At 46.3% G+C, this 24,642-nt stretch overlaps 1 pseudogene; it reads left to right on the top strand.

Moving 5' to 3' along the window:
* The first annotated feature begins 22,846 nt into the window (after positions 1-22,846).
* LOC142356614 (5.8S ribosomal RNA) lies at positions 22,847-22,998 on the top strand (annotated as a pseudogene).
* Positions 22,999-24,642: the final 1,644 nt, after the last annotated feature.

Below are 24,642 nucleotides of genomic sequence, written 5' to 3'. Positions count from 1 at the left end.
TTGAGCTAGCTAGCTAGCTAGCTTGAGCTTGAGCTAGCTAGCTTGAGCTTGAGCTAGCTAGCTAGCTTGAGCTTGAGCTTGAGCTAGCTGGCTTGAGCTTGAGCTAGCTAGCTTGAGCTTGAGCTAGCTAGCTTGAGCTTGAGCTAGCTAGCTAGCTTGAACTTGAGCTAGCTAGCTAGCTTGAGCTTGAGCTTGAGCTTGAGCTAGCTAGCTAGCTTGAGCTTGAGCTTGAGCTAGCTGGCTTGAGCTTGAGCTAGCTAGCTTGAGCTTGAGCTAGCTAGCTTGAGCTTGAGCTAGCTAGCTAGCTTGAACTTGAGCTAGCTAGCTAGCTTGAGCTTGAGCTAGCTAGCTAGCTTGAGCTTGAGCTAGCTAGCTAGCTTGAGCTTGAGCTAGCTAGCAAGCTTGTGCTTGAGCTAGCTAGCTAGCTTGAGCTTGAGCTTGAGCTAGCTAGCTTGAGCTTGAGCTAGCTAGCTTGAGCTTGAGCTAGCTAGCTTGAGCTTGAGCTAGCTAGCAAGCTTGTGCTTGAGCTAGCTAGCTAGCTTGAGCTTGAGCTTGAGCTAGCTGGCTTGAGCTTGAGCTAGCTAGCTTGAGCTTGAGCTAGCTAGCTTGAGCTTGAGCTAGCTAGCTAGCTTGAACTTGAGCTAGCTAGCTAGCTTGAGCTTGAGCTAGCTAGCTAGCTTGAGCTTGAGCTAGCTAGCTAGCTTGAGCTTGAGCTTGAGCTAGCTAGCTTGAGCTTGAGCTTGAGCTAGCTAGCTAGCTTGAGCTTGAGCTAGCTAGCTTGAGCTTGAGCTAGCTAGCTTGAGCTTGAGCTAGCTAGCTAGCTTGAGCTTGAGCTAGCTAGCTAGCTTGAACTTGAGCTAGCTAGCTAGCTTGAGTTTGAGCTAGCTAGCTTGAGCTTGAGCTAGCTAGCTTGAGCTTGAGCTAGCTAGCTAGCTTGAACTTGAGCTAGCTAGCTAGCTTGAGCTTGAGCTAGCTAGCTAGCTTGAGCTTGAGCTAGCTAGCTAGCTTGAGCTTGAGCTTGAGCTAGCTAGCTTGAGCTTGAGCTTGAGCTAGCTAGCTAGCTTGAGCTTGAGCTAGCTAGCTTGAGCTTGAGCTAGCTAGCTTGAGCTTGAGCTAGCTAGCTAGCTTGAGCTTGAGCTAGCTAGCTAGCTTGAACTTGAGCTAGCTAGCTAGCTTGAGCTTGAGCTAGCTAGCTAGCTTGAGCTAGCTAGCTAGCTTGAGCTTGAGCTTGAGCTTGAGCTAGCTAGCTTGAGCTTGAGCTAGCTAGCTAGCTTGAGCTTGAGCTAGCTAGCTAGCTTGAGCTTGAGCTAGCTAGCTAGCTTGAGCTTGAGCTTGAGCTAGCTAGCTTGAGCTTGAGCTAGCTAGCTAGCTTGAGCTTGAGCTAGCTAGCTAGCTTGAGCTTGAGCTTGAGCTAGCTAGCTTGAGCTTGAGCTTGAGCTAGCTAGCTAGCTTGAGCTTGAGCTAGCTAGCTTGAGCTTGAGCTAGCTAGCTTGAGCTTGAGCTAGCTAGCTAGCTTGTGCTTGAGCTAGCTAGCTAGCTTGAGCTTGAGCTTGAGCTAGCTGGCTTGAGCTTGAGCTAGCTAGCTTGAGCTTGAGCTAGCTAGCTTGAGCTTGAGCTAGCTAGCTAGCTTGAACTTGAGCTAGCTAGCTAGCTTGAGCTTGAGCTAGCTAGCTAGCTTGAGCTTGAGCTAGCTAGCTAGCTTGAGCTTGAGCTTGAGCTAGCTAGCTTGAGCTTGAGCTTGAGCTAGCTAGCTAGCTTGAGCTTGAGCTAGCTAGCTTGAGCTTGAGCTAGCTAGCTTGAGCTTGAGCTAGCTAGCTAGCTTGAGCTTGAGCTAGCTAGCTAGCTTGAACTTGAGCTAGCTAGCTAGCTTGAGCTTGAGCTAGCTAGCTAGCTTGAGCTAGCTAGCTAGCTTGAGCTTGAGCTTGAGCTAGCTAGCTTGAGCTTGAGCTAGCTAGCTAGCTTGAGCTTGAGCTAGCTAGCTAGCTTGAGCTTGAGCCAGCTAGCTAGCTTGAGCTTGAGCTTGAGCTAGCTAGCTTGAGCTTGAGCTTGAGCTAGCTAGCTAGCTTGAGCTTGAGCTAGCTAGCTTGAGCTTGAGCTAGCTAGCTTGAGCTTGAGCTAGCTAGCAAGCTTGTGCTTGAGCTAGCTAGCTAGCTTGAGCTTGAGCTTGAGCTAGCTAGCTTGAGCTTGAGCTAGCTAGCTTGAGCTTGAGCTAGCTAGCTTGAGCTTGAGCTAGCTAGCAAGCTTGTGCTTGAGCTAGCTAGCTAGCTTGAGCTTGAGCTTGAGCTAGCTGGCTTGAGCTTGAGCTAGCTAGCTTGAGCTTGAGCTAGCTAGCTTGAGCTTGAGCTAGCTAGCTAGCTTGAACTTGAGCTAGCTAGCTAGCTTGAGCTTGAGCTAGCTAGCTAGCTTGAGCTTGAGCTAGCTAGCTAGCTTGAGCTTGAGCTTGAGCTAGCTAGCTTGAGCTTGAGCTTGAGCTAGCTAGCTAGCTGGAGCTTGAGCTAGCTAGCTTGAGCTTGAGCTAGCTAGCTTGAGCTTGAGCTAGCTAGCTAGCTTGAGCTTGAGCTAGCTAGCTAGCTTGAACTTGAGCTAGCTAGCTAGCTTGAGTTTGAGCTAGCTAGCTTGAGCTTGAGCTAGCTAGCTTGAGCTTGAGCTAGCTAGCTAGCTTGAACTTGAGCTAGCTAGCTAGCTTGAGCTTGAGCTAGCTAGCTAGCTTGAGCTTGAGCTAGCTAGCTAGCTTGAGCTTGAGCTTGAGCTAGCTAGCTTGAGCTTGAGCTTGAGCTAGCTAGCTAGCTTGAGCTTGAGCTAGCTAGCTTGAGCTTGAGCTAGCTAGCTTGAGCTTGAGCTAGCTAGCTAGCTTGAGCTTGAGCTAGCTAGCTAGCTTGAACTTGAGCTAGCTAGCTAGCTTGAGCTTGAGCTAGCTAGCTAGCTTGAGCTAGCTAGCTAGCTTGAGCTTGAGCTTGAGCTTGAGCTAGCTAGCTTGAGCTTGAGCTAGCTAGCTAGCTTGAGCTTGAGCTAGCTAGCCAGCTTGAGCTTGAGCTAGCTAGCTAGCTTGAGCTTGAGCTTGAGCTAGCTAGCTTGAGCTTGAGCTTGAGCTAGCTAGCTAGCTTGAGCTTGAGCTAGCTAGCTAGCTTGAGCTTGAGCTTGAGCTAGCTAGCTTGAGCTTGAGCTTGAGCTAGCTAGCTAGCTTGAGCTTGAGCTAGCTAGCTTGAGCTTGAGCTAGCTAGCTTGAGATTGAGCTAGCTAGCTAGCTTGTGCTTGAGCTAGCTAGCTAGCTTGAGCTTGAGCTTGAGCTAGCTGGCTTGAGCTTGAGCTAGCTAGCTTGAGCTTGAGCTAGCTAGCTTGAGCTTGAGCTAGCTAGCTAGCTTGAACTTGAGCTAGCTAGCTAGCTTGAGCTTGAGCTTGAGCTAGCTAGCTAGCTTGAGCTTGAGCTAGCTAGCTAGCTTGAGCTTGAGCTTGAGCTAGCTAGCTTGAGCTTGAGCTTGAGCTAGCTAGCTAGCTTGAGCTTGAGCTAGCTAGCTTGAGCTTGAGCTAGCTAGCTTGAGCTTGAGCTAGCTAGCTAGCTTGAGCTTGAGCTAGCTAGCTAGCTTGAACTTGAGCTAGCTAGCTAGCTTGAGCTTGAGCTAGCTAGCTAGCTTGAGCTAGCTAGCTAGCTTGAGCTTGAGCTTGAGCTTGAGCTAGCTAGCTTGAGCTTGAGCTAGCTAGCTAGCTTGAGCTTGAGCTAGCTAGCTAGCTTGAGCTTGAGCTAGCTAGCTAGCTTGAGCTTGAGCTTGAGCTAGCTAGCTTGAGCTTGAGCTTGAGCTAGCTAGCTAGCTTGAGCTTGAGCTAGCTAGCTTGAGCTTGAGCTAGCTAGCTTGAGCTTGAGCTAGCTAGCTAGCTTGAGCTTGAGCTAGCTAGCTAGCTTGAGCTTGAGCTAGCTGGCTTGAGCTTGAGCTAGATAGCTTGAGCTTGAGCTAGCTAGCTAGCTTGAGCTAGCTAGCTAGAGCTCGACCTATGAAAAGCTGCGCAAACACTTATTCTATAATAATTGCGAAAATTAAAAATTTCACAAGTGAAAAGCTGCATAAACAGTAATTCTATGTGTGGGGCATTATTAGGGGGAGGTGTCTTGTCAAAATATGGCTGGACTAAAGACCTCAACCCAGATAGGGTGGAAGGCCCTATGATCGGTCTGTTACTAATCGGTGACCGATAAAGACCTGACCAAGGCCTGTAGTAAGCTTGGTTAGGCATTACAGGAGATAACACTAAGACCGAGGGGTCTTAGAGAGCCCTCTAGCGGGGCGAATAGAGCTAGATCGAGCCTTGGGAAAGCTAGATCGAGCAGGACTGAAGCTAAAGGATAGACCGAGAGGTCTGTCTGGTCCTCCTAGAGAGGCCAAGAGAAAGTACGAGAAGCCAACTAAAGCTTGATCGGGCCTTCAGCAAGCACGACCGAGCTGTACCGGAGCTAACACTAAGACCGAGGGGTCTTAGAGAGCCCTCTAGCGGGGCGAATAGAGCTAGATCGAGCCTTGGGAAAGCTAGATCGAGCAGGACTGAAGCTAAACGATAGACCGAGAGGTCTGTCTGGTCCTCCTAGAGAGGCCAAGAGAAAAAACGAGAAGCTAACTAAAGCTTGATCGGGCCTTCAGCAAGCACGACCGAGCTGTACCGGAGCTAACACTAAGACCGAGGGGTCTTAGAGAGCCCTCTAGCGGGGCGAATAGAGCTTGATCAAGCCTTGGGCAAGCTAGATCGAGCAGGACTGAAGCTAAGCAAGAGACCGAGAGGTCTGTCTGGTCCTCCTAGAGAGGCCAAGAGAAAGTACGAGAAGCCAACTAAAGCTTGATCGGGCCTTCAGCAAGCACGACCGAGCTGTACCGGAGCTAACACTAAGACCGAGGGGTCTTAGAGAGCCCTCTAGCGGGGCGAATAGAGCTAAATCGAGCCTTGGGAAAGCTAGATCGAGCAGGACTGAAGCTAAACGATAGACCGAGAGGTCTGTCTGGTCCTCCTAGAGAGGCCAAGAGAAAGTACGAGAAGCTAACTAAAGCTTGATCGCGCCTTCAGCAAGCACGATTGAGCAAGACCGGAGCTAACACTAAGACCGAAGTGTCTTAGAGAGCCCTCTGGTGGGGCGAATAGAGCTAGATCGAGCCTTGGGAAAGCTAGATCGAGTAAGATTGAAGCTGAAAGAGTGTCAGAGGAGCAAATGAACCTCCAAAAAGTGAAAATCAAATTTTAGAAAAAACACAAGTTAAATACTGCATGGACAGTATTTCTATGTGTGGGGCATTATTAGGGGGAGGTGTCTTGTCAAAATATGGCTGGACTAAAGACCTCAACCCGGATAGGGTGGAAGGCCCCATGATCGGTCTGTTACTAATCGGTGACCGATAAAGACCTGACCAAGGCCTGTAGTAAGCTTGGTTAGGCATTACAGGAGTTAACACTAAGACCGAGGGGTCTTAGAGAGCCCTCTAGCGGGGCGAATAGAGCTAGATCGAGCCTTGGGAAAGCTAGATCGAGCAGGACTGAAGCTAAGCAAGAGACCGAAAGGTCTGTCTGGTCCTCCTAGAGAGGCCAAGAGAAAGTACGAGAAGCTAACTAAAGCTTGATCAGGCCTTCAGCAAGCACGACCGAGCTGTACCGGAGCTAACACTAAGACCGAGGGGTCTTAGAGAGCCCTCTAGCAGGGCGAATAGATCTAGATCGAGCCTTGGGAAAGCTAGATCGAGCAGGACTGAAGCTAAACGATAGACCGAGAGGTCTGTCTGGTCCTCCTAGAGAGGCCAAGAGAAAGTACGAGAAGCTAACTAAAGCTTGATCGGGCCTTCAGCAAGCACGACCGAGCTGTACCGGAGCTAACACTAAGACCGAGGGGTCTTAGAGAGCCCTCTAGCAGGGCGAATAGAGCTAGATCGAGCCTTGGGAAAGCTAGATCAAGCAGGACTGAAGCTAAACGATAGACCGAGAGGTCTGTCTGGTCCTCCTAGAGAGGCCAAGAGAAAGTACGAGAATCTAACTAAAGCTTGATCGGGCCTTCAGCAAGCACGACCGAGCTGTACCGGAGCTAACACTAAGACCGAGGGGTCTTAGAGAGCCCTCTAGCAGGGCGAATAGAGCTAGATCGAGCCTTGGGAAAGCTAGATCGAGCAGGACTGAAGCTAAACGATAGACCGAGAGGTCTGTCTGGTCCTCCTAGAGAGGCCAAGAGGAAGTACGAGAAGCTAACTAAAGCTTGATCGCGCCTTCAGCAAGCACGATTGAGCAAGACCGGAGCTAACACTAAGACCGAAGTGTCTTAGAGAGCCCTCTAGTGGGGCGAATAGAGCTAGATCGAGCCTTGGGAAAGCTAGATCGAGTAAGATTGAAGCTGAAAGAGTGTCAGAGGAGCAAATGAACCTCCAAAAAGTGAAAATCAAATTTTAGAAAAAAACACAAGTTAAATACTGCATGGACAGTAATTCTATGTGTGGGGCATTATTAGGGAGAGGTGTCTTGTCAAAATATGGCTGGACTAAAGACCTCAACCCGGATAGGGTGGAAGGCCCTATGATTGGTCTGTTACTAATCGGTGACCGATAAAGACCTGACCAAGGCCTGTAGTAAGCTTGGTTAGGCATTACAGAAGATAACACTAAGACCGAGGGGTCTTAGAGAGCCCTCTAGCGGGGCGAATAGAGCTTGATCAAGCCTTGGGCAAGCTAGATCGAGCAGGACTGAAGCTAAACGATAGACCGAGAGGTCTGTCTGGTCCTCCTAGAGAGGCCAAGAGAAAGTACGAGAATCTAACTAAAGCTGGGTCGGGCCTTCAGCAAGCACGACCGAGCAGTACCGGAGCTAACACTAAGACCGAGGGGTCTTAGAGAGCCCTCTAGTGGGGCGAATAGAGCTAGATCGAGCCTTGGGAAAGCTAGATCGAGCAGGACTGAAGCTAAACGATAAACCGAAAGGTCTGACGGGTCCTCATAAGAGGCATGGAGAAAGATCTGATACTAAAGTACCTCTCGGAAGTAATAAAATATGCCTGATGAAGCCGGGTATGATGTTTGTTGTTTGATGGCATTCATCGATTAGGTCTGGTGGATTCCCCATTACTCCGAGTGGTACTAGTAGAGGCTCCTACAGGGGTGAGCAAAGCGAGATCAAGCCTTAGGCAAGCTAGATCGAGCAGAACTGAAGCTGAAAAGCAAAATAAATGACAGGTCTGTCCAAATCAATAAACTTGAAATCCAGTGTGGTCACCACGGGTCACGAGGTGAATTCCTAGCGATTGTCTGCTGAACGTATAGGAAGGCCCGAAACGAACGATAATTTCATTGCACAGTGGAGATACTATACGTTCAGGAGTAGCATACATCGGGTTTGATCTATGATCATGTCTGGTCTCCGAGGATCCACCGGGTTACCAACTGGCACCGCTGTACTGGGTGTAAAACTGGGCCACCTGAAGTCCCGGGTGTAAAACTAGGTGCCTCTGTGCCAAAGTAGCGGCTTGCGTAGTGCATTATGCCTCCGGCTTGCGAAATGGTTATAAGCAATAACAACAGGACGCCGCGGGGTGTTCACTTAAAGGAGTAACGTTCTCTCAAGGAGGGGATCTAAAAATCTTGATAAAACATTTATTCTATGCAAAATTTGTGCGCAAATTTTGCAAAGTAAAAAGCTGCACTGTAGCAAATTCTATGTGTGTAGCATTATTAGGGAAGTGTTGTTTGATGGCACCTCTCTACTTGATGCACCAAAGAACTACCTTGATGGCTCATGACCGCTGGTAATCTGTCGTCGCTAGTAGTTCGGAACTGAGAACAAATATGTTCGCAAATTACAACAATTATACAGCATATTGCTGAATAAAGCAGAACCGAATAATACTCAGTGACTTTACACCAAGACTGACTAATGTCTGGATTGTATCGTCCTACTCGAGTAAGGCGAAGAAAAGCTAGAAAGATACGCTTTTCACAAAGCAGGCTTAATGCATGCAAACCAAGGAGGAAGGAGTGATGCCCCTCCTTATAATAAGCAGAACCAAATAAAGAACAGACAGCATCATCTGTACAGTGACCAAGAAGAGGTGAAACTTCTGTATGTGAAAAGGCAATTTGAGCGAGATTTATTAGCAGACTAGTATTATGTTGTTTCTAGTAGGCGAAAGCCGAAACATCAACATGTGAAAATCTGATATTAAATCCTCAATCATTTTCCCTAGTATTATACAGCTATGAGTAACCTTAATTGGACACGGCAATTATTGCTGACCGGTGAAACTTTCGCATGGGAAAGACACACACACTTCTTGACAAAGCAATAAGTATTATGCTGTTTCTAGTACGCGAAAGCAGAAACATCAGCATGTGAAAGTTGTGAAGTTGAAGAATTTTTGTGTTGAGTACGATGTTGTTACTAGTAACCATGTCGACAGCTGAGAACTGTTCTCTAACCAATAGAAGGTGAAACTTCTGTATGTGAAAAGGCAATTTGAGCGAGATTTCTTAGCAGACTAGTATTATGTTGTTTCTAGTAGGCGAAAGCCGAAACATCAACATGTGAAAATCTGATATTAAATCCTCAATCATTTTCCCTAGTATTATACAGCTACTAGTAGCCGTAATTGGTCAGGGAAACATTGTTGACCGGTGAAACTTCACATGGGAAAGACACACAAATTACTTGACAAAACAATAAGTATTATGCTGTTTCTAGTATGCGAAAGCAGAAACATCAGCATGTGAAAGTTGTGAAGTTGAAAAGTTTTTGTGTTGAGTACGGTGTTGTTACTAGTAACCATGTCGACAGCTGGAAAGCTGTTCTCTAACCAATAAAAGGTAAAACTTCTGTATCTGAAGAGGCGGAGCTAGCTAGCTTGAGCTTGAGCTTGAGCTAGCTAGCTAGCTTGAGCTTGAGCTAGCTAGCTTGAGCTTGAGCTAGCTAGCTTGAGCTTGAGCTAGCTAGCTAGCTTGAGCTTGAGCTAGCTAGCTAGCTTGAACTTGAGCTAGCTAGCTAGCTTGAGCTTGAGCTAGCTAGCTAGCTTGAGCTAGCTAGCTAGCTTGAGCTTGAGCTTGAGCTAGCTAGCTTGAGCTTGAGCTAGCTAGCTAGCTTGAGCTTGAGCTAGCTAGCTAGCTTGAGCTTGAGCTAGCTAGCTAGCTTGAGCTTGAGCTTGAGCTAGCTAGCTTGAGCTTGAGCTTGAGCTAGCTAGCTAGCTTGAGCTTGAGCTAGCTAGCTAGCTTGAGCTTGAGCTTGAGCTAGCTAGCTTGAGCTTGAGCTTGAGCTAGCTAGCTAGCTTGAGCTTGAGCTAGCTAGCTTGAGCTTGAGCTAGCTAGCTTGAGCTTGAGCTAGCTAGCTAGCTTGTGCTTGAGCTAGCTAGCTAGCTTGAGCTTGAGCTTGAGCTAGCTGGCTTGAGCTTGAGCTAGCTAGCTTGAGCTTGAGCTAGCTAGCTTGAGCTTGAGCTAGCTAGCTAGCTTGAACTTGAGCTAGCTAGCTAGCTTGAGCTTGAGCTAGCTAGCTAGCTTGAGCTTGAGCTAGCTAGCTAGCTTGAGCTTGAGCTTGAGCTAGCTAGCTTGAGCTTGAGCTTGAGCTAGCTAGCTAGCTTGAGCTTGAGCTAGCTAGCTTGAGCTTGAGCTAGCTAGCTTGAGCTTGAGCTAGCTAGCTAGCTTGAGCTTGAGCTAGCTAGCTAGCTTGAACTTGAGCTAGCTAGCTAGCTTGAGCTTGAGCTAGCTAGCTAGCTTGAGCTAGCTAGCTAGCTTGAGCTTGAGCTTGAGCTAGCTAGCTTGAGCTTGAGCTAGCTAGCTAGCTTGAGCTTGAGCTAGCTAGCTAGCTTGAGCTTGAGCTAGCTAGCTAGCTTGAGCTTGAGCTTGAGCTAGCTAGCTTGAGCTTGAGCTTGAGCTAGCTAGCTAGCTTGAGCTTGAGCTAGCTAGCTTGAGCTTGAGCTAGCTAGCTTGAGCTTGAGCTAGCTAGCAAGCTTGTGCTTGAGCTAGCTAGCTAGCTTGAGCTTGAGCTTGAGCTAGCTAGCTTGAGCTTGAGCTAGCTAGCTTGAGCTTGAGCTAGCTAGCTTGAGCTTGAGCTAGCTAGCAAGCTTGTGCTTGAGCTAGCTAGCTAGCTTGAGCTTGAGCTTGAGCTAGCTGGCTTGAGCTTGAGCTAGCTAGCTTGAGCTTGAGCTAGCTAGCTTGAGCTTGAGCTAGCTAGCTAGCTTGAACTTGAGCTAGCTAGCTAGCTTGAGCTTGAGCTAGCTAGCTAGCTTGAGCTTGAGCTAGCTAGCTAGCTTGAGCTTGAGCTTGAGCTAGCTAGCTTGAGCTTGAGCTTGAGCTAGCTAGCTAGCTGGAGCTTGAGCTAGCTAGCTTGAGCTTGAGCTAGCTAGCTTGAGCTTGAGCTAGCTAGCTAGCTTGAGCTTGAGCTAGCTAGCTAGCTTGAACTTGAGCTAGCTAGCTAGCTTGAGTTTGAGCTAGCTAGCTTGAGCTTGAGCTAGCTAGCTTGAGCTTGAGCTAGCTAGCTAGCTTGAACTTGAGCTAGCTAGCTAGCTTGAGCTTGAGCTAGCTAGCTAGCTTGAGCTTGAGCTAGTTAGCTAGCTTGAGCTTGAGCTTGAGCTAGCTAGCTTGAGCTTGAGCTTGAACTAGCTAGCTAGCTTGAGCTTGAGCTAGCTAGCTTGAGCTTGAGCTAGCTAGCTTGAGCTTGAGCTAGCTAGCTAGCTTGAGCTTGAGCTAGCTAGCTAGCTTGAACTTGAGCTAGCTAGCTAGCTTGAGCTTGAGCTAGCTAGCTAGCTTGAGCTAGCTAGCTAGCTTGAGCTTGAGCTTGAGCTTGAGCTAGCTAGCTTGAGCTTGAGCTAGCTAGCTAGCTTGAGCTTGAGCTAGCTAGCCAGCTTGAGCTTGAGCTAGCTAGCTAGCTTGAGCTTGAGCTTGAGCTAGCTAGCTTGAGCTTGAGCTTGAGCTAGCTAGCTAGCTTGAGCTTGAGCTAGCTAGCTAGCTTGAGCTTGAGCTTGAGCTAGCTAGCTTGAGCTTGAGCTTGAGCTAGCTAGCTAGCTTGAGCTTGAGCTAGCTAGCTTGAGCTTGAGCTAGCTAGCTTGAGATTGAGCTAGCTAGCTAGCTTGTGCTTGAGCTAGCTAGCTAGCTTGAGCTTGAGCTTGAGCTAGCTGGCTTGAGCTTGAGCTAGCTAGCTTGAGCTTGAGCTAGCTAGCTTGAGCTTGAGCTAGATAGCTAGCTTGAACTTGAGCTAGCTAGCTAGCTTGAGCTTGAGCTTGAGCTAGCTAGCTAGCTTGAGCTTGAGCTAGCTAGCTAGCTTGAGCTTGAGCTTGAGCTAGCTAGCTTGAGCTTGAGCTTGAGCTAGCTAGCTAGCTTGAGCTTGAGCTAGCTAGCTTGAGCTTGAGCTAGCTAGCTTGAGCTTGAGCTAGCTAGCTAGCTTGAGCTTGAGCTAGCTAGCTAGCTTGAACTTGAGCTAGCTAGCTAGCTTGAGCTTGAGCTAGCTAGCTAGCTTGAGCTAGCTAGCTAGCTTGAGCTTGAGCTTGAGCTTGAGCTAGCTAGCTTGAGCTTGAGCTAGCTAGCTAGCTTGAGCTTGAGCTAGCTAGCTAGCTTGAGCTTGAGCTAGCTAGCTAGCTTGAGCTTGAGCTTGAGCTAGCTAGCTTGAGCTTGAGCTTGAGCTAGCTAGCTAGCTTGAGCTTGAGCTAGCTAGCTTGAGCTTGAGCTAGCTAGCTTGAGCTTGAGCTAGCTAGCTAGCTTGAGCTTGAGCTAGCTAGCTAGCTTGAGCTTGAGCTAGCTGGCTTGAGCTTGAGCTAGATAGCTTGAGCTTGAGCTAGCTAGCTAGCTTGAGCTAGCTAGCTAGAGCTCGACCTATGAAAAGCTGCGCAAACACTTATTCTATAATAATTGCGAAAATTAAAAATTTCACAAGTGAAAAGCTGCATAAACAGTAATTCTATGTGTGGGGCATTATTAGGGGGAGGTGTCTTGTCAAAATATGGCTGGACTAAAGACCTCAACCCAGATAGGGTGGAAGGCCCTATGATCGGTCTGTTACTAATCGGTGACCGATAAAGACCTGACCAAGGCCTGTAGTAAGCTTGGTTAGGCATTACAGGAGATAACACTAAGACCGAGGGGTCTTAGAGAGCCCTCTAGCGGGGCGAATAGAGCTAGATCGAGCCTTGGGAAAGCTAGATCGAGCAGGACTGAAGCTAAAGGATAGACCGAGAGGTCTGTCTGGTCCTCCTAGAGAGGCCAAGAGAAAGTACGAGAAGCCAACTAAAGCTTGATCGGGCCTTCAGCAAGCACGACCGAGCTGTACCGGAGCTAACACTAAGACCGAGGGGTCTTAGAGAGCCCTCTAGCGGGGCGAATAGAGCTAGATCGAGCCTTGGGAAAGCTAGATCGAGCAGGACTGAAGCTAAACGATAGACCGAGAGGTCTGTCTGGTCCTCCTAGAGAGGCCAAGAGAAAAAACGAGAAGCTAACTAAAGCTTGATCGGGCCTTCAGCAAGCACGACCGAGCTGTACCAGAGCTAACACTAAGACCGAGGGGTCTTAGAGAGCCCTCTAGCGGGGCGAATAGAGCTTGATCAAGCCTTGGGCAAGCTAGATCGAGCAGGACTGAAGCTAAGCAAGAGACCGAGAGGTCTGTCTGGTCCTCCTAGAGAGGCCAAGAGAAAGTACGAGAAGCCAACTAAAGCTTGATCGGGCCTTCAGCAAGCACGACCGAGCTGTACCGGAGCTAACACTAAGACCGAGGGGTCTTAGAGAGCCCTCTAGCGGGGCGAATAGAGCTAGATCGAGCCTTGGGAAAGCTAGATCGAGCAGGACTGAAGCTAAACGATAGACCGAGAGGTCTGTCTGGTCCTCCTAGAGAGGCCAAGAGAAAGTACGAGAAGCTAACTAAAGCTTGATCGCGCCTTCAGCAAGCACGATTGAGCAAGACCGGAGCTAACACTAAGACCGAAGTGTCTTAGAGAGCCCTCTGGTGGGGCGAATAGAGCTAGATCGAGCCTTGGGAAAGCTAGATCGAGTAAGATTGAAGCTGAAAGAGTGTCAGAGGAGCAAATGAACCTCCAAAAAGTGAAAATCAAATTTTAGAAAAAACACAAGTTAAATACTGCATGGACAGTATTTCTATGTGTGGGGCATTATTAGGGGGAGGTGTCTTGTCAAAATATGGCTGGACTAAAGACCTCAACCCGGATAGGGTGGAAGGCCCCATGATCGGTCTGTTACTAATCGGTGACCGATAAAGACCTGACCAAGGCCTGTAGTAAGCTTGGTTAGGCATTACAGGAGTTAACACTAAGACCGAGGGGTCTTAGAGAGCCCTCTAGCGGGGCGAATAGAGCTAGATCGAGCCTTGGGAAAGCTAGATCGAGCAGGACTGAAGCTAAGCAAGAGACCGAAAGGTCTGTCTGGTCCTCCTAGAGAGGCCAAGAGAAAGTACGAGAAGCTAACTAAAGCTTGATCAGGCCTTCAGCAAGCACGACCGAGCTGTACCGGAGCTAACACTAAGACCGAGGGGTCTTAGAGAGCCCTCTAGCAGGGCGAATAGATCTAGATCGAGCCTTGGGAAAGCTAGATCGAGCAGGACTGAAGCTAAACGATAGACCGAGAGGTCTGTCTGGTCCTCCTAGAGAGGCCAAGAGAAAGTACGAGAAGCTAACTAAAGCTTGATCGGGCCTTCAGCAAGCACGACCGAGCTGTACCGGAGCTAACACTAAGACCGAGGGGTCTTAGAGAGCCCTCTAGCGGGGCGAATAGAGCTAGATCGAGCCTTGGGAAAGCTAGATCGAGCAGGACTGAAGCTAAACGATAGACCGAGAGGTCTGTCTGGTCCTCCTAGAGAGGCCAAGAGAAAGTACGAGAAGCTAACTAAAGCTTGATCGCGCCTTCAGCAAGCACGATTGAGCAAGACCGGAGCTAACACTAAGACCGAAGTGTCTTAGAGAGCCCTCTGGTGGGGCGAATAGAGCTAGATCGAGCCTTGGGAAAGCTAGATCGAGTAAGATTGAAGCTGAAAGAGTGTCAGAGGAGCAAATGAACCTCCAAAAAGTGAAAATCAAATTTTAGAAAAAACACAAGTTAAATACTGCATGGACAGTATTTCTATGTGTGGGGCATTATTAGGGGGAGGTGTCTTGTCAAAATATGGCTGGACTAAAGACCTCAACCCGGATAGGGTGGAAGGCCCCATGATCGGTCTGTTACTAATCGGTGACCGATAAAGACCTGACCAAGGCCTGTAGTAAGCTTGGTTAGGCATTACAGGAGTTAACACTAAGACCGAGGGGTCTTAGAGAGCCCTCTAGCGGGGCGAATAGAGCTAGATCGAGCCTTGGGAAAGCTAGATCGAGCAGGACTGAAGCTAAGCAAGAGACCGAAAGGTCTGTCTGGTCCTCCTAGAGAGGCCAAGAGAAAGTACGAGAAGCTAACTAAAGCTTGATCAGGCCTTCAGCAAGCACGACCGAGCTGTACCGGAGCTAACACTAAGACCGAGGGGTCTTAGAGAGCCCTCTAGCAGGGCGAATAGATCTAGATCGAGCCTTGGGAAAGCTAGATCGAGCAGGACTGAAGCTAAACGATAGACCGAGAGGTCTGTCTGGTCCTCCTAGAGAGGCCAAGAGAAAGTACGAGAAGCTAACTAAAGCTTGATCGGGCCTTCAGCAAGCACGACCGAGCTGTACCGGAGCTAACACTAAGACCGAGGGGTCTTAGAGAGCCCTCTAGCAGGGCGAATAGAGCTAGATCGAGCCTTGGGAAAGCTAGATCAAGCAGGACTGAAGCTAAACGATAGACCGAGAGGTCTGTCTGGTCCTCCTAGAGAGGCCAAGAGAAAGTACGAGAATCTAACTAAAGCTTGATCGGGCCTTCAGCAAGCACGACCGAGCTGTACCGGAGCTAACACTAAGACCGAGGGGTCTTAGAGAGCCCTCTAGCAGGGCGAATAGAGCTAGATCGAGCCTTGGGAAAGCTAGATCGAGCAGGACTGAAGCTAAACGATAGACCGAGAGGTCTGTCTGGTCCTCCTAGAGAGGCCAAGAGGAAGTACGAGAAGCTAACTAAAGCTTGATCGCGCCTTCAGCAAGCACGATTGAGCAAGACCGGAGCTAACACTAAGACCGAAGTGTCTTAGAGAGCCCTCTAGTGGGGCGAATAGAGCTAGATCGAGCCTTGGGAAAGCCAGATCGAGTAAGATTGAAGCTGAAAGAGTGTCAGAGGAGCAAATGAGCCTCCAAAAAGTGAAAATCAAATTTTAGAAAAAAACACAAGTTAAATACTGCATGGACAGTAATTCTATGTGTGGGGCATTATTAGGGAGAGGTGTCTTGTCAAAATATGGCTGGACTAAAGACCTCAACCCGGATAGGGTGGAAGGCCCTATGATTGGTCTGTTACTAATCGGTGACCGATAAAGACCTGACCAAGGCCTGTAGTAAGCTTGGTTAGGCATTACAGAAGATAACACTAAGACCGAGGGGTCTTAGAGAGCCCTCTAGCGGGGCGAATAGAGCTTGATCAAGCCTTGGGCAAGCTAGATCGAGCAGGACTGAAGCTAAACGATAGACCGAGAGGTCTGTCTGGTCCTCCTAGAGAGGCCAAGAGAAAGTACGAGAATCTAACTAAAGCTGGGTCGGGCCTTCAGCAAGCACGACCGAGCAGTACCGGAGCTAACACTAAGACCGAGGGGTCTTAGAGAGCCCTCTAGTGGGGCGAATAGAGCTAGATCGAGCCTTGGGAAAGCTAGATCGAGCAGGACTGAAGCTAAACGATAAACCGAAAGGTCTGACGGGTCCTCATAAGAGGCATGGAGAAAGATCTGATACTAAAGTACCTCTCGGAAGTAATAAAATATGCCTGATGAAGCCGGGTATGATGTTTGTTGTTTGATGGCATTCATCGATTAGGTCTGGTGGATTCCCCATTACTCCGAGTGGTACTAGTAGAGGCTCCTACAGGGGTGAGCAAAGCGAGATCAAGCCTTAGGCAAGCTAGATCGAGCAGAACTGAAGCTGAAAAGCAAAATAAATGACAGGTCTGTCCAAATCAATAAACTTGAAATCCAGTGTGGTCACCACGGGTCACGAGGTGAATTCCTAGCGATTGTCTGCTGAACGTATAGGAAGGCCCGAAACGAACGATAATTTCATTGCACAGTGGAGATACTATACGTTCAGGAGTAGCATACATCGGGTTTGATCTATGATCATGTCTGGTCTCCGAGGATCCACCGGGTTACCAACTGGCACCGCTGTACTGGGTGTAAAACTGGGCCACCTGAAGTCCCGGGTGTAAAACTAGGTGCCTCTGTGCCAAAGTAGCGGCTTGCGTAGTGCATTATGCCTCCGGCTTGCGAAATGGTTATAAGCAATAACAACAGGACGCCGCGGGGTGTTCACTTAAAGGAGTAACGTTCTCTCAAGGGAGGGGATCTAAAAATCTTGATAAAACATTTATTCTATGCAAAATTTGTGCGCAAATTTTGCAAAGTAAAAAGCTGCACTGTAGCAAATTCTATGTGTGTAGCATTATTAGGGAAGTGTTGTTTGATGGCACCTCTCTACTTGATGCACCAAAGAACTACCTTGATGGCTCATGACCGCTGGTAATCTGTCGTCGCTAGTAGTTCGGAACTGAGAACAAATATGTTCGCAAATTACAACAATTATACAGCATATTGCTGAATAAAGCAGAACCGAATAATACTCAGTGACTTTACACCAAGACTGACTAATGTCTGGATTGTATCGTCCTACTCGAGTAAGGCGAAGAAAAGCTAGAAAGATACGCTTTTCACAAAGCAGGCTTAATGCATGCAAACCAAGGAGGAAGGAGTGATGCCCCTCCTTATAATAAGCAGAACCAAATAAAGAACAGACAGCATCATCTGTACAGTGACCAAGAAGAGGTGAAACTTCTGTATGTGAAAAGGCAATTTGAGCGAGATTTATTAGCAGACTAGTATTATGTTGTTTCTAGTAGGCGAAAGCCGAAACATCAACATGTGAAAATCTGATATTAAATCCTCAATCATTTTCCCTAGTATTATACAGCTATGAGTAACCTTAATTGGACACGGCAATTATTGCTGACCGGTGAAACTTTCGCATGGGAAAGACACACACACTTCTTGACAAAGCAATAAGTATTATGCTGTTTCTAGTACGCGAAAGCAGAAACATCAGCATGTGAAAGTTGTGAAGTTGAAGAATTTTTGTGTTGAGTACGATGTTGTTACTAGTAACCATGTCGACAGCTGAGAACTGTTCTCTAACCAATAGAAGGTGAAACTTCTGTATGTGAAAAGGCAATTTGAGCGAGATTTCTTAGCAGACTAGTATTATGTTGTTTCTAGTAGGCGAAAGCCGAAACATCAACATGTGAAAATCTGATATTAAATCCTCAATCATTTTCCCTAGTATTATACAGCTACTAGTAGCCGTAATTGGTCAGGGAAACATTGTTGACCGGTGAAACTTCACATGGGAAAGACACACAAATTACTTGACAAAACAATAAGTATTATGCTGTTTCTAGTATGCGAAAGCAGAAACATCAGCATGTGAAAGTTGTGAAGTTGAAAAGTTTTTGTGTTGAGTACGGTGTTGTTACTAGTAACCATGTCGACAGCTGGAAAGCTGTTCTCTAACCAATAAAAGGTAAAACTTCTGTATCTGAAGAGGCGGCGTGATTGAGATTTTTAACAGACTAGTATTATGTTGTTTCTAGTAGGCGAGAGCCGAAACATCGACATGTGAACATCTGGTTTTTAAATCATGAGTCAATTCTCCCTAGTATGATACAGTTGTTAGCCGGTATTGGTAACAGTAGAACAGAGATTTGGAGGGCAAAACCTGCTCATGGGAAATGCTCACAGAGCGCTATCTACCAGTACACATAGTATTATGCTGTTTCTAGTACGCGCGAGCCGAAACATCAGCATGTGAAATGTGTAATCGTGGGTAACTCTAAGTGTGTAGAGTACTGTGTAGTAACTAGTAGCCATGCCAAAGCATGCATTGAAACTCTTCGTGATTTAAAAAGCTCAAAGCAAGATTGACGAGGCCGCAAGGCTATGTCTTTCTAAATTCGAACAAATCGAAAGATTGTTCAAAGTACAATTAAACTGATTGATCCTGTCAGTTGCCATATGCTTGTCTGAAAGACTAAGCCATGCATGTGCAAGCGAAGCTTGAAAAAGTGGAACCGCGAATGGCTCATTAAATCAGTTACTATCTATTAGTTGATTTGCAAGCTAAATGAATAACTGCGGTAACCCTGCAGCTAATGCATGCTGATTGTCCGACACTGTCGGAGACTTTTACAAGACTACACCGGGTGATTTGCTAAGTACAGACACATCCCGTGATGAGTCCTAGTAACTGAAAGATCCCAGATAGCTTCGGCTTGGGGACGGAACTTCCGAATTTCTGACCTATCAACCTATGATGGTAGTGTAACGGACTACCATGGTTGTGACGGGTAACGGGGAATCAGGGTTCGATTCCGGAGAGGGAGCCTTAGAAACGGCTACCACATCCAAGGAAGGCAGCAGGCACGCAAATTACCCACTCTCCGCACGAGGAGGTAGTGACTAGAAATAATGATATGAACCTTTATGGTTTGTAATCAGAATGGAATGGACTTAAAAGCTCCATTGATGAACGAGTAGAGGGCAAGTCTGGTGCCAGCAGCCGCGGTAATACCAGCCTCTACAAGCGTATGCAATAGTTGCTGCGTTTAAAAAGCTCATAGTTGGATCTGTTTGAGTAGAACGGCAACATGGTCTTCAGTTAAATCTGTTGACTCGTTCCGCTCATCCTTCGCATCGAAGAAATAGTTTGCACTTAAATGTGACGAACTGTGGAAACGGTGTTTTCACCCTGAGAAAATTAGAGTGTTCAAAGCATCCTTTGGGATCGAATAATAAAGCATGGAATAATGGAGAATGACCCGCTACTCGATTGATGCCGGTTGGCTGAGTGCGGTAATGATTGAAAGGAACAGACGGGGGCATTTGTATTGCTACGTTAGAGGTGAAATTCTTGGATCGTGGCAAGACAAACTACTGCGAAAGCATTTGCCAAGAATGTTTTCATTAATCAAGAACGAAAGTCAGAGTATTGAAGAGGATTAGATACCCTCGTAATTCTGACCATAAACTATACCAACCTACAATTTGTCAAAGTCGATCTTGACTTGGCAAGAGATTAACCGGGAAACCAAAGTTTATTGGTTCCGGGGGAAGTATGGTTGCAAAATCGAAACTTAAAGGAATTGACGGAAGGGCACCACCAGGAGTGGAGCCTGCGGCTTAATTTGACTCAACACGGGAAAACTCACCCGGTCCAGACATCTTAAGGATTGACAGATTGAATATCTTTCATGATTATATGGGCGGTGGTGCATGGCCGTTCTTAGTTAGTGGAGTGATCTGTCTGGTTAATTCCGATAACGAACGAGATCTTCTCCATCTAAATAATGAAATTCACTATATGTGAATTCAAACACTTCTTAGAGGAACTATGCGGAATTAAATACCGCAGATGAAGTGAGGCTATAACAGGTCTGTGATGCCCTTAGATGTTCTGGACTGCACGCGCGCTACACTGTGTACTTTTAGATTGAGTACTCAGCCCTTGGTCCGAAATGGACTGGGCAATCAGAGAAAAGTACAGCGCTTCAAGGGGATCGTCTGTTGTAACTTGCAGACGTGAACCAGGAATTCCTGGTACTTATGAGTCAACAACTCATAGGGATTACGTCCCTGCCCTTTGTACACACCGCCCGTCGCTACTACTGATTGGATAGTTAAGCAAGAATTGCAAATTCCTACTGTTGGGACTTCGGTCTCCGGCAACGGGATGAAGCGGATCGAGCTTAATTGTCTAGAGGAAGTAAAAGTCGTAACAAGGTTTCCGTAGGGGAACCTGCGGAAGGATCAGTGATTGATTCCTTCGGGCATGGCTGCTGGTAGAGGCCATGTCTGTAGTGCGCATGACGCTCTGTCGCTAGAGATTGCTTGGCAACCAATCTCGAATTATGTATCGAGCTCAAAAACTACTTGTGTGGATACATAGTTCAGCAGTCATGGCAAGGGACTGCTTAAAGGGAGACTAGTTAGCAAAAGCAGCCTAGCAGAACTGCAGCTATCTAGATCTCAGAAGCTGGGTTATAGAAGCCCAGCTATAGACTTGTGAATGAGAAAGGCCTAAAAAGGTCCACAAGTCGCGTGGTTAGAACCGACACGCAAAAATCCCAGCGAGTGACAGAGCGTTGCGCTGTTCAGTGGGAAAGAGTTGAGCTACTCGGGGCGCCCACTGAACTTGCTCCGAGCCAAAGGCTCGAAAAAACACAGCTTAGCCTCAGATCCTTTACATAGAAGGCTAGCTAAAATAAACTTACCTTGGACGAGGGTAAAGTTTAGTCAGTTCTTAGGGGAGAGTAATCCACAGCTTCTCGCCCTCTGAACATTCTCCCAGATATGTAGGTCTGGGAGAGTCTCCTCCTGTTCTTCGGAATCTGGAGGTAGACAAAGACAGTACGATACGATCTTGCATCGGGATGACTAACCGATAATGATCATAATCTGACAATTTTTCCGGCTTGAGGCACCGGAGTCAGATTAAAGACACATACTGAACTAAAGGCGTATGTGCAAAGCTTGTCGGAGTGTAGAGAGTCAAGCTGAGTTGACTCGTCACGTGGTGATGACAACAGCCATGTGCAAAACACTCACAACTTTATCGTCTATGTGGAAAAGGTTGCTAACAGCGCTCTCTATGAGAGGCCCTCGCATATAACTATACGAGGAAAAGGCGATAGAGTTGTTTGAATGTGGGGCAGGTTCATCGACAAGCTAAGTTGATCACATTCTTGTTGTGGCATCCTACTAGAATTGGTCACGGTCTGCACCAACTCTCCCCAAGTTGGCCAGACTTAAAACTAGAAATAAGGTTTGCAGCTATGTGAACCTAGAAACTGTAAAGGAGTTGAAAGAACTTAAAGGAATTGAAAGAGGCCTTGAGGTATATCCTCTTGGTAAAGACCCACAAAAGCTCACAAAAGTGGCTTCGAAGGGCAAAACTGGTTCATCCAAAACAATTGGAGAGCTTAAAGCAGAACCAATTCGAATGAAACACTATTGGTGAAACTTCATCATGAGAACGTCACAAGCTGATCACGCTCTATGATATGACTAGTATTATGTTGCTTCTAGTAGGCTAAGCGCAAGCCGAAACATCAACATGTGAAAGTCGTAGAATTTTGCAATCAAACTGTGGCTAGTACTGTGATGTTACTAGTAACCTGGTGTTCCGTCATATGGCCAAGAGAGCATTTGAAGGCGAAACTTCTGCATGGGAAAGCTGCATCATGATCAAAATTTTATATCGAGTATTATGTTGACGTTAGTAGGCCTTGGCCGAAAACGCAGCATGTGAAAGGTATAGATAAAAGTTATTGTTGCAGTCAGTACTGTGTAGTTACTAGTAGCTGGATTTAAGCTCAAAATGAGACACTGTTGGTGAAACTTCATCATGAGAATGTCACAAGCTGATCAAGCTCTATGATATGACTAGTATTATGTTGCTTCTAGTAGGCTAAGCGCAAGCCGAAACATCAACATGTGAAAGTCGTAGAATTTTGCGATCAAATTGTGGCTAGTACTGTGATGTTACTAGTAACCTTGTGTTACGTCATATGGCCAAGAGAGCATTTGAAGGCGAAACTTCTGCATGGGGAAGCTGCATCATGAACAAAAGTTTATATCGAGTATTATGTTGACATTAGTAGGCCCTGGCCGAAAGCGCAGCATGTGAAAGGTATAGATAAAAGTTATCGTTGCAGTCAGTACTGTGTAGTTACTAGTAGCTGGATTTAAGCTCGAAATGAGACACTGTTGGTGAAACTTCATCATGAGAACGTCACAAGCTGATCACGCTCCATGATATGACTAGTATTATGTTGCTTCTAGTAGGCTAAGCGCAAGCCGAAACATCAACATGTGAAAGTCGTAGAATTTTGCGATCAAATTGTGGCTAGTACTGTGATGTTACTAGTAACCTTGTGTTACGTCATATGGCCAAGAGAGCATTTGAAGGCGAAACTTCTGCATGGGGAAGCTGCATCATGAACAAAAGTTTATATCGAGTATTATGTTGACGTTAGTAGGCCCTGGCCGAAAGCGCAGCATGTGAAAGGTATAGATAAAAGTTAGCGTTGCAGTCAGTACTGTGTAGTTACTAGTAGCTGGATTTAAGCTCGAAATGAGACACTGTTGGTGAAACTTCATCATGAGAACGTCACAAGCTGATCACGCTCTATGATATGACTAGTATTATGTTGCTTCTAGTAGGCTAAGCGCAAGCCGAAACATCAACATGTGAAAGTCGTAGAATTTTGCAATCAAACTGTGGCTAGTACTGTGATGTTACTAGTAACCTTTTCTTACGTCATATGGCCAAGAGAGCATTTGAAGGCGAAACTTCTGCATGGGGAAGCTGCATCATGAACAAAAGTTTATATCGAGTATTATGTTGACGTTAGTAGGCCCTGGCCGAAAGCGCAGCATGTGAAAGGTATAGATAAAAGTTATCGTTGCAGTCAGTACTGTGTAGTTACTAGTAGCTGGATTTAAGCTCGAAGTGAGACACTGTTGGTGAAACTTCATCATGAGAACGTCACAAGCTGATCACGCTCTATGATATGACTAGTATTATGTTGCTTATAGTAGGCTAAGCGCAAGCCGAAACATCAACATGTGAAAGTCGTAGAATTTTGCGATCAAACTGTGGCTAGTACTTTGATGATGCTTGTAGCCAACCGAATTGGTTGAAAAGCCCAATAAGTAAGCTAACTTGGGAGAGCTTGTTGGAAACCAAATGCTACTAGATTGGTCCAAATACATCCTTCAACAGGGGATCACTTGGCTCGCTTTACGAAGAGGAGCACAGCTATATGTGTTAATTCGGTATGAATCGCAAGATTTGTTTACCGACCTCTCTAACGCAAAAGGCGGTCTCGGCTTCGGCTGTTGACTGCGTCCGATTCAGGGTTATATAACTCTCGATTGAACACATTGATGTTCTATTGTTGGTGCTTCCAATAAAATTGGAACACTTAAAGCAGAACCGATTCAAATAATAGCATTCTGATCAATGATTGCATTCCTTGATCAAGAACTGCTGGAGTCATTGTGATGGCGAATTTTCTTCATAAGAAAATTGCAAAGAGACGGAACTTAATGAGACTAGTATTATGTTGTTTCTAGTAAGCGGAAGCTGAAACAGCAACATGTGAAAATCAAGTTTTGTTCAATGATCTCGAGGCGATAAGTACTATGAAGCAACTAGTAGCCTAAGCATGACTCAGATTTGAGACAGTCAAAAAGACTGGCGAAACTTCTTCACATGAAAGTTACATAGAGAACTACAAATGTATACAGCGAGTATTATGTTGTTTCTAGTAGGCGAAAGCTGAAACATCAACATGTGAAAGTTGTCTGCAAACTGTAGAACGATATGTGATTAGTACTGTGCTGTTACTAGTAGCCAGTCTGACTGTAGAAGCCAAGACAAAGGGAAACTAATGCATCTGAAAAGGACAAGTTATGGAAAGGTATGCACGATAAGTATTATGTTGTTTCTAGTAAGCGGCAGCTGAAACATCAACATGTGAACGTCGTTGTGTACAGTAACCTAGAACTATATAGTCCTTAGTAACGTGCATTTACTAGTACCTGTAATTGGTATTCAGACTCAGGCAGTTTGGAATAGTTTGGCAAAGATGCACCAGAGAAAACTGGGATTTGATACAGAAATTGTTGAATACAAGTATTATGCTGCTTCTAGTAGGTTGAATCCGAAACATCAGCATGTGAAAATTGAAAACATTTCTGGTTCGAATTGTCACAAGTATTTGGTGATCTGAGTAGCCAAACTCACTACAACGCCAATTGAAGGCAAAAATTCTCAACGGGAAAAGCTATTCTCATTGAATGAGCTAACAAGACGAGTATTATGTTGCTTCTAGTAGGCGAAAGCCAAAACATCAACATGTGAAAGTCTTGCTGAACAAATTTAATGTTGTTGAGCTCAGTACCGTGTGAATTAGTAGCCATAATTGGCGAGCGAAAATTGAACTGGCGAAACTTCGTCTTTGGAAAATTGCAGATGCCGAGCACTTATTTTGCAACGAGTATTATGTTGACTGTAGTAAGCGAAAGCCGAAACAGCAACATGTGAAAGCTGTTGAAATTTGTGGTCATTTTGCAATAAGTACAAGGAGTGTAACTAGTAGCCAGGTCAAAATTTGGGATAAGAATGAGCAAAAATTCTGCATGAGAACAGTTGAAATTATGAAAACTAAATTACAAAGACTAGTATTATGTTGTTTCGAGTACGCGAAAGCGGAAACATCAACATGTGAACGTTTGTAACGAAGTTTCGTTAATTTTCAGCCTAGTACTGAGCAAGAACGAGTAGCCTCATCTCCAATCCCACGCAAAATGTAGTGAAATATGTGAGTGAACCTTATTCACGGTGAGGGTTTCCCGAGGTCTGTATTGCAGCGAGTATTATGTTGCTTCTAGTAAGCGAAAGCTGAAACAACAACATTTGAAAGTTGGAATTAATGACTGAATGGAAACTTCGACCTGTGTTTGATAGTAGTAGCGAACAAAACTGCTGAATCGGTTTCTGTC

Source organism: Convolutriloba macropyga, unplaced genomic scaffold (genome assembly GCF_964194025.1).
Source record: "Convolutriloba macropyga unplaced genomic scaffold, txConMacr16.3 SCAFFOLD_346, whole genome shotgun sequence".
NCBI classification, from domain to species: Eukaryota; Metazoa; Xenacoelomorpha; order Acoela; family Convolutidae; genus Convolutriloba; species Convolutriloba macropyga.
Note: the sequence above shows the minus strand (reverse complement) of the source record. Positions and strands in the feature narration are given on the sequence as shown.